Source organism: Rhinoraja longicauda, chromosome 9, assembly GCF_053455715.1.
Source record: "Rhinoraja longicauda isolate Sanriku21f chromosome 9, sRhiLon1.1, whole genome shotgun sequence".
NCBI lineage: Eukaryota > Metazoa > Chordata > Chondrichthyes > Rajiformes > Arhynchobatidae > Rhinoraja > Rhinoraja longicauda.
Window position 1 is genome coordinate 2,320,286 of NC_135961.1, and position 12,479 is coordinate 2,332,764.

At 43.3% G+C, this 12,479-nt stretch overlaps 1 protein-coding gene across 3 annotated transcripts in view; it reads right to left on the minus strand.

Annotated features, from left to right (window-relative positions):
• LOC144596441 (utrophin-like) overlaps positions 1-12,479 on the minus strand; it is a 401,591-nt gene that overhangs the window by 366,889 nt on the left and 22,223 nt on the right. Inside the window, exon 1 of one of the 3 annotated variants that reach the window (XM_078404691.1) lies at positions 9,553-9,780. The exons of the other annotated variants lie outside the window; for them this stretch is intronic. The gene's annotated coding sequence lies outside the window, so the exon portion shown is untranslated. Of the gene's footprint in view, positions 1-9,552; positions 9,781-12,479 lie in introns of those variants that run through there. 3 annotated transcript variants of the gene reach the window in all.

Sequence of the window (12,479 nt, forward strand, 5' to 3'; positions counted from 1 at the left end):
CCAAAGGGCCTGTTTCCGTGCCATATCTCTAAACTAAAAACTAAACTAAGATCCTGCTGCAATTTTTGATAACCATAGTCACCATCTATAAATACCACCCACTTTTGTGCCATCTACAAACTTGCTAATCATGCATGTACATTCTCATCCAAATTATTGATGTAGATGATAACCAACAATGGGCCCAGCACTGAGGCACACCACTATTCACAGGCCTCCAGTCAGAAAAACAGCCTTCCACCATCACCCTCTGCTTCTTTCCATGAAGCCAATGTTCTATCCATTCAGCTATCTCTCTTGGATCCCATGCAATCTAACCTTCCAGAGCAGACTATCTTGTCGAATGCCTTGCTGAAATCTACATATAACGTCCACGACATTGCCCTCAACATCCTTTTTGGTCACATCTTCAAAACACTCAGATTCGTGAGGCATGATCTCCCACATACAAAACTGTGCTAACTATCACTTATCAGCCCATGTCTAACTAAATGCACGTATGTATATCTTACCCCTACTCTCTAGTAACTTTCCAACAGCAGATGTTAGGCTCCCTGGCCTATATTTCCCAGGCCTTTCCTTGCAGCCCTCTATTTAGTGTAATTTAGCTTAGTTTAGAAATAGAGCGTGAAAAAGGCCCTTCGGCCCATCGAGTCCATGCGGAGCAGCGATCCCCGCACACTCACACTAACCTACTCACATAATAATAATAATATATTCCTTTATTCGTCCCACACCGGGGAAATTTACAGTGTACCGGCAGCAAAGTGGATAGCAAGAGAGCAAGAGATCATTCATTATAAATAAAAGATACATAAATTGTCATCAGTTTTCTGTGTGTTCTTAGCTGTTATTGTTGACTCGTCTGCTGGGAGCAGTACTGGTTGTGCAGCCTCACAGCAGCGGGAAGGAAGGACCTCCTATATCTCTCCTTCACGCACTTGGGGTGAAGGAGTCAGTCACTGAAGGAGCTACTCAGTGCAGTGACAGTGTCCTACATGGGGTGGGAGTCGTTGTCCAGCAGCGATGTTAGCTTTGCCATCATCCTCCTCTCTCCCACCACCTGCACTGAGTCGAGGGGGTAACCCAGGACAGAGCTGGCCTTCCTGACCAGGGGTCAAGACTAGGGACAATTTACAATTCTACCAAAGCAATTAACCTACAAACCTGTACATCTTTCTAGTGTGGGAGGAAACCGGAGCACCCGGAGAAAACCCACGCAGGTCACGGGGAGAACGTACAAACGCCGTTCAAACAACACCTGGAGTCAGGATTGAACCCGGGTCTCTGGCACTGTAAAACAGCAACTCTACCTCTGCACCACCATGCAGCATTTTTTTTTGGGAGACCCCACTTTATTTGCAAATAAAATTAAACACATCTCCTGTTATTACACTTGTTATATCCTAACCAGGCTAACCAGGGCCTAACCAGGCCCCGTCCATCTAAACGCATGCATATCTTAGCCCTCAGAATACTCTCTCGTAACGTTCTGACCACAGATGCTAGGCTCATTGGCCTATAGTTCCCCGGCTCTTTTCTGCAGCTCTTCTTGAATACAGGCACAACGTTTGCCATTCTCCAGTCTTCCGGTACCTCACCCGTATTTAATGACGACTCGTAAATCTGTCAGCCATTCTGAGCAAGGGCAAAACTCCGAAGCATCACCTATCCATGTCCTCCAGAGATTCTGTCTGACCCGGAGGATTTGAGTATAGGAGTAAAGAGGTCCTACTGCAGTTATACAGGGCCCTGGTGAGACCACATCTGGAGTATTATGTGCAGTTTTGGTCTCCTAATTTGAGGAAGGACATCCTTGCTATTAAGGCAGTGCAGCATAGGTTCATGAGGTTAATCCCCGGGATGGCGGGCAGTCATCTGAGGAAAGATTGGAAAGACTGGGCTTATATTCACTGGAATTTAGTAGGATGAGAGGAAATCTTATAGAAACGTATAAAATTATAAAAGGACTGGACAAGCTAAATGCAGGAAAAAAGTTCACAATGTTGGGGGAGTCCAGAACCAGGGGCCACAGTCTAAGAATAAAGGGGAGGCCATTTAAAACTGAGATGAGAAAATTATTTTTCACCCAGAGAGTTGTAAATTTGTGGAATTCTCTGCCACAGAAGTTGCTACCTAGTGGCAGAAATTAAGTATTTCAAATCAAATTTATTTTGTGCATGGACTTCCAGTGTAGAATTCACTGGATGAATTTAAAAGAGAGTTAGATAGAGCTCTAGGGGCTAGTGGAATCAAGGGATATGGGGAGAAGGCAGGCATGGGTTACTGATTGTGGATGATCAGCCATGATCACAATGAATGACAGTGCTGGCTCGAAGGGCCAAATGGCCTCCTCCTGCATCTATTTTCGATGTTTCTATGACCCACTGAGTTACTCCAGTATAACAGTATAACAGAGCTTTGTTATTACGTTTAATATCAGTGTACCATTGACAGGCATCCAGAGACCTTCAATCGAATCAAGCAACCTTCAGTCCAGCACGAGCAGTTTCAGACAGCACACAGTGACCTTAATAATTCTACACTGGAAGTCCATGTACAAAATAAATTTGATTTGAAATACTTGATTTCTGCCACTAGGTAGCACCTTGAGCACAACAACAAAGAACACTGAAGTGATTCATTTTTTCTATCAACACCACACCCAACCCATAAAGCTTGTGCTTGACAGAGCACAGAACTGTTAAATTTCACAAACCAGGAGTCTGGAACTTGTTCCGAAGACCATGCATTGCTTTGTAACCGTCAGCAGAAGGCAACGATACCAGGTAAAACGTGCGCTAAACTTTTATCTTACAACACCAGCCTCCCACACATTACAGAACAACGTGTTAATGTTCAAAAGGGTTTGTAGCAAGCTGATGAATATTATTGCTCCATTGTATTCCATACTACTACGCACATAAGCTGCCCACATTTGCTTTAAACCACCATCTGTGTTATCTGCCCCCTTTATTATTCATTATTTACTTGCCGCATTTCTTTGTTAATTGCAGCTCTATTCAACTTTGTTCACCTGAGGAAAAAAAAGCATTTCAGGGAAAATGAAAACGTGAGAATAAAACAATAAATATAAATTAGCAAGAAAAGGATGAAATCAAAAGAGAACAAAGTGAATTTTCAGTCTGTTAGAACTAAAAACCTTGCCCAAGTGCTCGCAGGACAATCTTAGATATACTCATTTGCACACCTATGGTTGTTCTTCATACTTTGGTTTTGTACTATCATGGTCTAGTTTATGAACAACAACTGATTATTGTATATTTAATTTAGAGATACAGCATGGAAACAGGCCAATTCCACTCCAACCATCGACCACCCGTACACTAGTTCCATGTTTTCCACTTTTGCATCCTACACTCTAGGGGCAAATTTCAGAAGCCAATTAACCTACAATCATTGGTACAAGGGAGGAAACCAGAGCACCCAGAGAAATTCAACGTGGTCAAAGAGAGAATATACAATTCCACAAAGACAGGATCAAACCCGGGTCTCTGGAGCTCTACTGCTGCGTCACTGTGACGTCGTTCATCGGTTCAGTTAATATCTGCTGTATATAACAAATAAACACTTCTGATCTTGTTCTGAGAATTAAATGAAACCTTAGAAAACTTGTATTTACAGAGGGTTTTGATTTCTGCTTCACTTACACTTCTTCAATCTACCTGTCTGGATGTTAAATCACAGGAAACATCTCTTATCAGTGTGGCTTTAGTCAAATTAATGGCCCACTCCAACATTTAATATCATTCATATAACCGTTTATTTGCTTTCATCAGAATATACAAGGACACATGGTAAAACAAATTAAGTAACAACTCAAAGTTGATTACGTAAAGTTATCTGGTAAGATTCTTTTCAAAGTTTTTATAGCGTTACTTTGCATGGTTTAAAACTATGAACTAACTTTATTTGCCAAAACCAACACTTAATTTCTGGCTGTGGTGTTTTAAACATCATTAAAATAATGAGCACTGGATTAATGATGTCTTAAACATCATTAAACAATGGGTACTGGACATTTTCAATTTGTAACGTGAAATGTCATGACTTAATTTGTAATTAGTGACTTTTGATATTTTTTTATCATGTCTTATAATAGTTAAAATAATTAGAAGTGGGCAAGTGTCACTAACCTAGAAGTGTACAGAATTCTGAAAACAATAAATTAATGATATCATGGAACTTTTGAAATTTCAGAGATATGGATACTGCATTGGCTATTAAAATGCAAATCCAGATGACAAACGCAGCAAGAAAATGACTCTTTTCTATTAAAAATGGAAAGCAAATCAAGAATTTTAATCTCACCGGTGAAGTTATTTGACACAATACCTTCACTACCCAAAAGCTCAACTGCAGGCATCCCTGTGTGATATCTCAGCCGCACGGAGGCAGAGAGGAGAGCTCTTCAGCGGGTAGTCCATAGAGCTCAGAAGACTATCGGAACACAGCTACCAGCCTTGGAGGGCATCTACAACACACGATGCCTCAGAAAAGCCACCAGCATCCACAAAGACTCCTCACACCCCTGCAATAGTCTTTTCGAAATTCTACCATCGGGCAGACGCTACAAGGCCTTCTACGCCCGCACCTCCAGACTCAGGAACAGCTTCATCCCCTCATCCCCAGGGCCATAGCTGCCATGAACCAGTCCTGCTGAGCCGGATGGTCACATACTGTTTTAAAACTGTTTCTAATTTTGTTTCACTGGGTTGTATAAATTTATACTGATTAGCTAATTAATTTATTGCATAGTATGGAAGGCGCATTCCCAATCTCGTTGTACCCCTGTACAATGACAATAAAGATATATTGTATTGTATTATTTAAGTGTTATTTAATAACAAGCAGAACATGATTACTCCAACTTTCATGAACAATGCAATTATAAGAGTCATACAGCACGGAAACAGCACCTTCGGCACAACTTTTTTAAAAAATCTAACAATTTGTATAGTTACGTTTATATTGCTCTATAGAAATTTAATAAAATATAAAAAGTGACCTTCAACCATCAAAAAATAATGATCACTGCATAATGAAAAGCAGGTTTTTCGATTGAAGGCACGAACAAATTTCAGAGATTTTGCCAAAGTGCATGATTTAAAAAAAAATACTTTATCAATAATACATTCAGTGCCATCTGTGAACAGCTTTCCAAAATTGCAATTGGCAGAGTCACATTCAAAACAAAAAGTCCACCTTTAGGGCATCACGCGAATTATCTGATGTCAACTGAGATCGAGTTATAGTACAAAACGGACTTCAACCTACTTGAAGTGTAAGACTAGAAAAGCTGGTTTGCTTCTATTGCCCCAAAATAAATCCAATGACAGCACTTTCAATTAAAAAGGGGTTGAAAGAAGATATGGAAAATTCAGTAGAATACAAACAAGGAAAGCAGGATGGGCAGAAGCCAGGAACAAACTCTCAGTACAACATGATAAACGAAAATGCAAAACAGCAAGGAGAAAAAATATAATTGGGCGAATTCTTCCACGAAAAACACTGTTGCATTAAAAATATTTTACAATCACAATGCTGGAAAGCATTACATTGGGAATTATTTCCCAATATAATTCCCTTAAGAATAAGGGGTAGGCCATTTAGAACTGAGATGAGGAAGGACTTTTTCAGTCAGAGAGTTGTGAATCTGTGGAATTCTCTGCCTCAGAAGGCAGTGGAGGCCAATTCTCTGAATGCATTCAAAAGAGAGCTAGATAGAGCTCTTGAGGATAGCAGAGTCAGGGGGTGTGGGGAGAAGGCAGGAACGGGGTACTGATTGAGAATGATCAGCCATGATCACATTGAATGGCGGTGCTGGCTCGAAGGACCGAATGGCCTCCTATTGTCTATTTTGCAGAATGCACAATTCCTCATTTAGATGAATAATTCAAAGAAAATCTCAGCAATCATGGCCAAATTCCTTAATTAAATGGTTTAAAAGTACACATATATATTTCACGATTAGAATGTTATATGTAATGAAGGGCAATAATCAATATGCAACAGCATCTCATGTTTTGCTTGGGCAGCTTACAGCCCAGTGATATTAATATTGAGGATAGACACAAAATGCTGAAGTAGCTCAGCAGGTCAGGCAGCATCTCTGGAGAGAAGGAATGGGTGACGTTTCGCGTCGAGACCCTTCTTCAGACTAGTCACGGGAAAGGGAAACAAGAGATTATGGACAGTAATGTAGAGAGATATAGAACAAATTAATGAAAGATAGGCAAAAAGGTACCGATGATAAAGGAGAGATTTCTCTAACTGCATTCCCTCTCTCTCCATCCCTCCCCCACCCTAGTTGTACCAGCTAGTCTGAAGAAGGGTCTCGACCCAAAACGTCACCCATTCCTTCTTTCCCGAGATGCTGCCTGACCTGCTGAGTTACTCCAGCATTTTGTGAAATAAATACCTTCTAGTCATACCAGCTTCTCATTTTCACCCAGCAAACAATGGCCTGTTTCATTTATCATCATTACTTTTTTTGCACACCTTTCATTCATTTCTTCTATATCTCTCTACATTACCGCCTATATCTCGCGTTTCCCTTTCCCGACTCTAGTCTGAAGAAGGGTCTCAACCTGAAACATCACCCATTCCTTCTCTCCAGAGATACTGCCTGTCCCGCTGAGTTACTCCAGCATTTTGTGTCTATCTTTGTGGTCTATTCTCTGGCATGATATGCACCATTGAGAGTGCTGGTTCTACTTGACTCTCCACATGATGACAGAGGCATGGTGGAGACAGGAGCAGAGCTTTTGTACTATGAGGTGGTTATTTATTCTGCTCAGCTCAGCTACAACTTCACATGAAGGTTGAGTAATGAACATTGCTTGAGCAAAGCTCAGGAAGTATGAAGAAACAAGTGAGAAATTCTATTAACAGGTTCAAAGTTCCAAAACAAATGAAAGCAACATCGGAAAATTTGTTGCCTTTACTTTAGTACTTTAGAGATGTGTGGAAACAGGCCACCAAGTCCGCGCCGACCAGCGATCACCCGAACACTAGCACTATCCTACACAGTGTCGGAATATCTCCACCCCAGAATTACAACGTATTGAAGTTAGAATTCAAATTGGTCACAAATGCTTAAGCCAGTCTTCATGGGGTAATATTAACATCATTATATTTGAATGGCGATTTTTCATGTTGCAAAATGATGCCTGTTCCAATGAATACAAATTTCATTAAGATGGCCATTAAGATGACATTACAGTGGCAATATCATACGGCATCATGTACATTCTGAAACAGATCTCTCGTAATTGAGCGATCAAAGAATTCCAGCCTATCCACATCCGCTTTTACAGACCAATTACATCCAGTTCTAAAGACATTAATTCCAGTCATATTATAATGTTCACAGATCAAAAACTAATTGTAACAAATCTCCCTACCCCAGTGAAATGTTACCATCGGTGAATCACCAGAAGTTAAATCAAAGAAGAAAGTCTTGAACAGTGCAGGAAGGAACTGCAGATGCTGGTTTAAACCCCGAAGACACAAAAAGCTGGAGTAACTCAGCGGGACAGGCAGCATCTCTGGAGAGAAGGAATGTCAAGTCGACCTGAAACATCATCCATTCCTTCTCTCCAGAGAGTCTTGAATAGTTTGCATTTAATACAAACTTGCAATCACAGAATACATAAACATCAAAAACAGTGCAAAACACCTGAAAAATCAATGCGATAAGAGGAGATCTTATCGAAACGTATAAGATTATTAAGGGGTTGGACACGTTAGAGGCAGGAAACATGTTCCCAATGTTGGGGGAGTCCAGAACAAGGGGCTACAGTTTAAGAATAAGGGGTAGGCCATTTAGAACTGAGATGAGGAAAAACCTTTTCAGTCAGAGAGTTGTGAATCTGTGGAATTCTCTGCCTCAGAAGGCAGTGGAGGCCAATTCTCTGAATGCATTCAAGAGAGAGCTAGATAGAGCTCTTAAGGATAGCGGAGTCAGGGGTTATGGGGAGAAGGCAGGAACGGGGTACTGATTGAGAATGATCAGCCATGATCACATTGAATGGTGGTGCTGGCTCGAAGGGCCAAATGGCCTCCTCCTGCGCCTATTGTCTATTGACTGGAAGTTATAAGCACGTTGGGCACCTGTAGTGCACAGACAGTAAAATGAGTTTTAAGAGCCTCATGTAGGTTTACAAGAGGTGTGACCTACAAGATGGTGTGACCTACAAGAGGTGTGACCTACAAGTAAACAGGGGGAACACGTAGCAGCAGCAAACAGAGGTTGAAAATGAGAGGCAGCATGATGAGTACATGCAGTAAATCATGACCAACACACTAGCTACAAGCTCTTTATTCAAGCACAACAGGCTAAATTTGAAAGCACAGCAGTGCACACAACTGGATTTTTTTGATTAGGAAAAATGCATCTCTTTTACTTTAATGTATTTTTAAACATTTAAACAGGTCACAGGTATGTAGGTTAATTGGCTGGGTAAATGTAAAAATTGTCCCTAGTGGGTGTAGGATAGTGTTAATGTACGGGGATCACTGGGCGGCACGGACTTGGAGGGCCGAAAAGGCCTGTTTCCGGCTGTAGATATATGATATGATATGATGATAGGTTTAGAGGGATGATGAGGGCCGAAGACAGGCAGGTGGGACTAGTGTACATGGTGTTTGGTCAGTGTGGGCCTGTTTCCATGCTGTATGACAGTCTTTTCTTTTTTTAAAGACAAAACGTTACTCTAATTTCATCCAGTGATTTAAGTGAAACTTAGTTTTAACCAAATTAGAATATCACATCTTTACATCCTTTCAGCTCACACATGAATAACCCCAGCTTTCATATCTCATGCGGTGAAAGAGAACTACCAGGTGGTCTATTTTTGTCTTCTTACACTATTATTGTGTTTTTTGATTTTTGTCTTCTTACGCGTTTTTTGTTTTCTTACGCTATTATCACACACACCGCTATTATCACACACACCACCCCACCACCCCCCCGTAGGAAGAAGGGTCTTGACCCGAAACGTCACCCATTCCTTCTCTCCTGAGATGCTGCCTGACCTGTTGAGTTACTCCAGCATTTTGTGAAATAAATACCTTCCACACATATACATACATACACACAATGAACTTTTTTTACTGGTTCATTATATCGTTTACACAGTACTATGTTTTACATATTGGGTTGTGCTGCTGCAAGTAAGAATGTCATTGTTCTATGTGGGACATATGAAACAAAACACTTGAAATAAACCAGCACACAATTATACAACAGCAAGGGAACACTAAAGGATTAGTCAGCTCCAGATGGTTGTTTTATCGTCCCAATATAAAGTTTAGACTGATCAATCTTGACACTTTAAGTCACACCATTTCTACTTACAATTCTACCAAATCTTCTACTCTGCCACTCGTGTGGCATCTGGTAAATCAGTGCACAAAATACTAAACCACAGAGCCAAGAAAGTAAAATAACAAAGAGATTAATAGATGTGGCCTTATCCTGAAAGACTTAGATCCCAAGAGTGAAACGTAGCTCTCTCTCTCTCTTACCCAACATTTTCACTGCCTACTCCAGATTTCAAGCCGAAGGAATCCACTTTCATTTCTGTCCACTTCGCGGTTGAAGGAGGGGAGGGGAGGGGAGGGGAGGGGGTGTAAGGAGGTGGCGAAGAGAGGCCGGGCAAGGGGCAAACGTCCGGTTAAGATCCAGTGGCCGCGACTGACCTCAGGCCACAAGCTGCGGCCTCAGCTCAGCTCCAACGGACTGCACTCGGCCGGACTCGGCTCCACACTGGACTCGGACGGGTGGACTCGGCGATACTGGACTCGGCCGGACTCGGCACCAACGGACTGGACTCGGCTCCAACGGACTGGACTCGGCACCAACGGGCTGGACTCGGCACCAACGGACTGGACTCGGCCGGACTCGGCACCAACGGACTGGACTCGGCACCAACGGACTGGACTCGGCACCAACGGACTGGACTCGGCACCAACGGACTGGACTCGGCACCAACGGACTGGACTCGGCCGGACTCGGCTCCAACGGACTGGACTCGGCACCAACGGACTGGACTCGGCACCAACGGACTGGACTCGGCACCAACGGACTGGACTCGGCACCAACGGACTGGACTCGGCACCAACGGACTGGACTCGGCACCAACGGACTGGACTCGGCACCAACGGACTGGACTCGGCTCCAACGGACTGGACTCGGCACCAACGGACTGGACTCGGCCGGACTCGGCTCCAACAGACCTTTACTGCGAAGGCATGCACCGTGAACGGCGCTTACCTGCTGCTTGCTGCACCACCACAGGCCGTTGAGGCAAAGTGCCTCGCCCCGCCCCCGGAATGACTCGCTCGGGGACTCCTCCGGAGACACCGCACTCGCCGGCCGCAAACAGGCCCCTCTCCTGCGGCTCCCAACATGGCGCCGGGCATCACGTGACGGCGCCTTCTCCACCAAAGAAGCTCACCTTGCTCAAACAAACCAGGGCCTTATCCTCCCAGAGACACACACAAAAAGCTGGAGTAACTCAGCGGGACAGGCAGCATCTCTGGAGAGAAGGAATGGGTGACGTTTCGAGTCCAGACCCTTCGCATGACTTATCTCCCCAGTTCATTTGTTAGTCAACCAAGCAAGGAGAATGGCTTCCAATCCAATGGTCCCCAACATAGACACAAAATGCTGGAGTAACTCAGCGGGACAGGCAGCATCTCTGGAAAGAAGGAATGGGTGATGTTTCGAGTCCAGAACTTTCTTCAGACTGAGTTGGTTTTGTGTCCATCCTGTGTGGGGTTTATCTTCGGTGTAAACCAGCATCTGCAGTTCCTTCCTACACAAACCAGGGCCTATCTTCCCAGAGATAGACACAAAAAGCAGGAGTAACTTGCGTAACTGGCAGCATCTCTGGAGAAAAGGAATAAGCGACGTTTCGTGTCCAGACCCTTCCCCAGACTTATCTTCCCAGTTCGGATTTGTTAGTAAACTAAGGGTTAACAAGAATGTCTTCCAACCCAATAGCTACCCAGCAAAGACACAAAAAGCTGGAGTAACTCAATGGGTCAGGCGGCATCTATGGAGAGAAGGAGTGGGTGACATTTCGGGTCGAGACCCAGTCTCAGTAACCCAACCAAGGGAACTCCCGCAAGCGGGAGAGGCACCATCCTTTCCTCTCCAGAGAAGCTGCCTGTCCCACTGAGTTACTCCAGCATTTGGGGTTTATCTTCGGTGTAAACTAGCATCTGCCGTTCCCTCCTACACATTTCTGTTGCATGCAAACATTGCCCAGTAACCCAACCAAGAGAATTTTTGCAATCTTCTTCAGAGAGCAATTTTAGCAATCTTCTTCAGACCCTTCTTCAGAGAGTCTGAAAAGGAGACTAGAGATATGGAAGGGTAAGGTGTGAATATTGATTTCTCTAACTTCAAGTAACCCTTGTTTTCCCTCTCCGTTCCTCCCCACCCTAGTTCTCCGCCTAGTATCACTGTCCTGATTAATTTTACTGATTGTATGCCTTGTTGTCACCATCCCTTCAGCAAACAGTGAACCATTCTACATTTCCTTGATCATCGTACGGTTTGATCTGTTGTTTTCACACCCTCTTTCATATCTCTGTGTCTCCCTCTCCCCTGACTCTCAGTCTGAAGAAGGATCTCGACCCGAAATGTCACCCAATCCTTCTCCCCAGAGATGCTGCCTGTCCCACTGAGTTACTCCAACATTGTAAATCTATCTGAAGAAAGGTCTTGATCCGAAAAGTCACCCATTCCTTCCCTCCAGCAATCCTGCTGAGTTACTCCAGCATTTTGTGTCTAATCCAACTTAGAGACTTTCTGCAATCTAAGCAACCCAATCCTCGGGTCCTCCTGGAAACGCAGAGTAACCCAGCAACCCAAACGAGAGACTACACTGAAACAAAAAGATGAACCAACGTCTATCAAATTAGCTCCCAAGCTGCCACACACATATCGAGTGAAACGATAAGCTAATGATGCAAGCAATCACAATAACATAGATCTCCACCACGTTTGAATTAGTTAGTCGTCTTTATTTGAAGTCGCAATATAACATATTGGCATATCTCTTGTCATCGACTGGTTATTGATTCGCTTGGTAAAATTCCATATCTTACCACAGTCTATGCGATTGATACGAACTGCCAGATCTATCTTCAGCGGAGATCTATACTAATCTTCTTGTCAGTAAGATCTACAACCGATTACATCTTGGCTGATGAATCTTTTGGCTGAACCTCTGAACCTTCTCGGCTCCCACTGCCGTAACTCTAGCTCCGCCCAGCCCATACGTAAGCATAGCATTAACCCTATAGTGTCCAGACTACAGCAGGATACAAGGTAATATAATAATATGCAAAAATAACTAATAAATGCAAAGTGGCTCCTACACCCACTCTAAATCACCTAAAACCAAAGTGTCCATTAATGAATCAAGGGGCATCATCATATC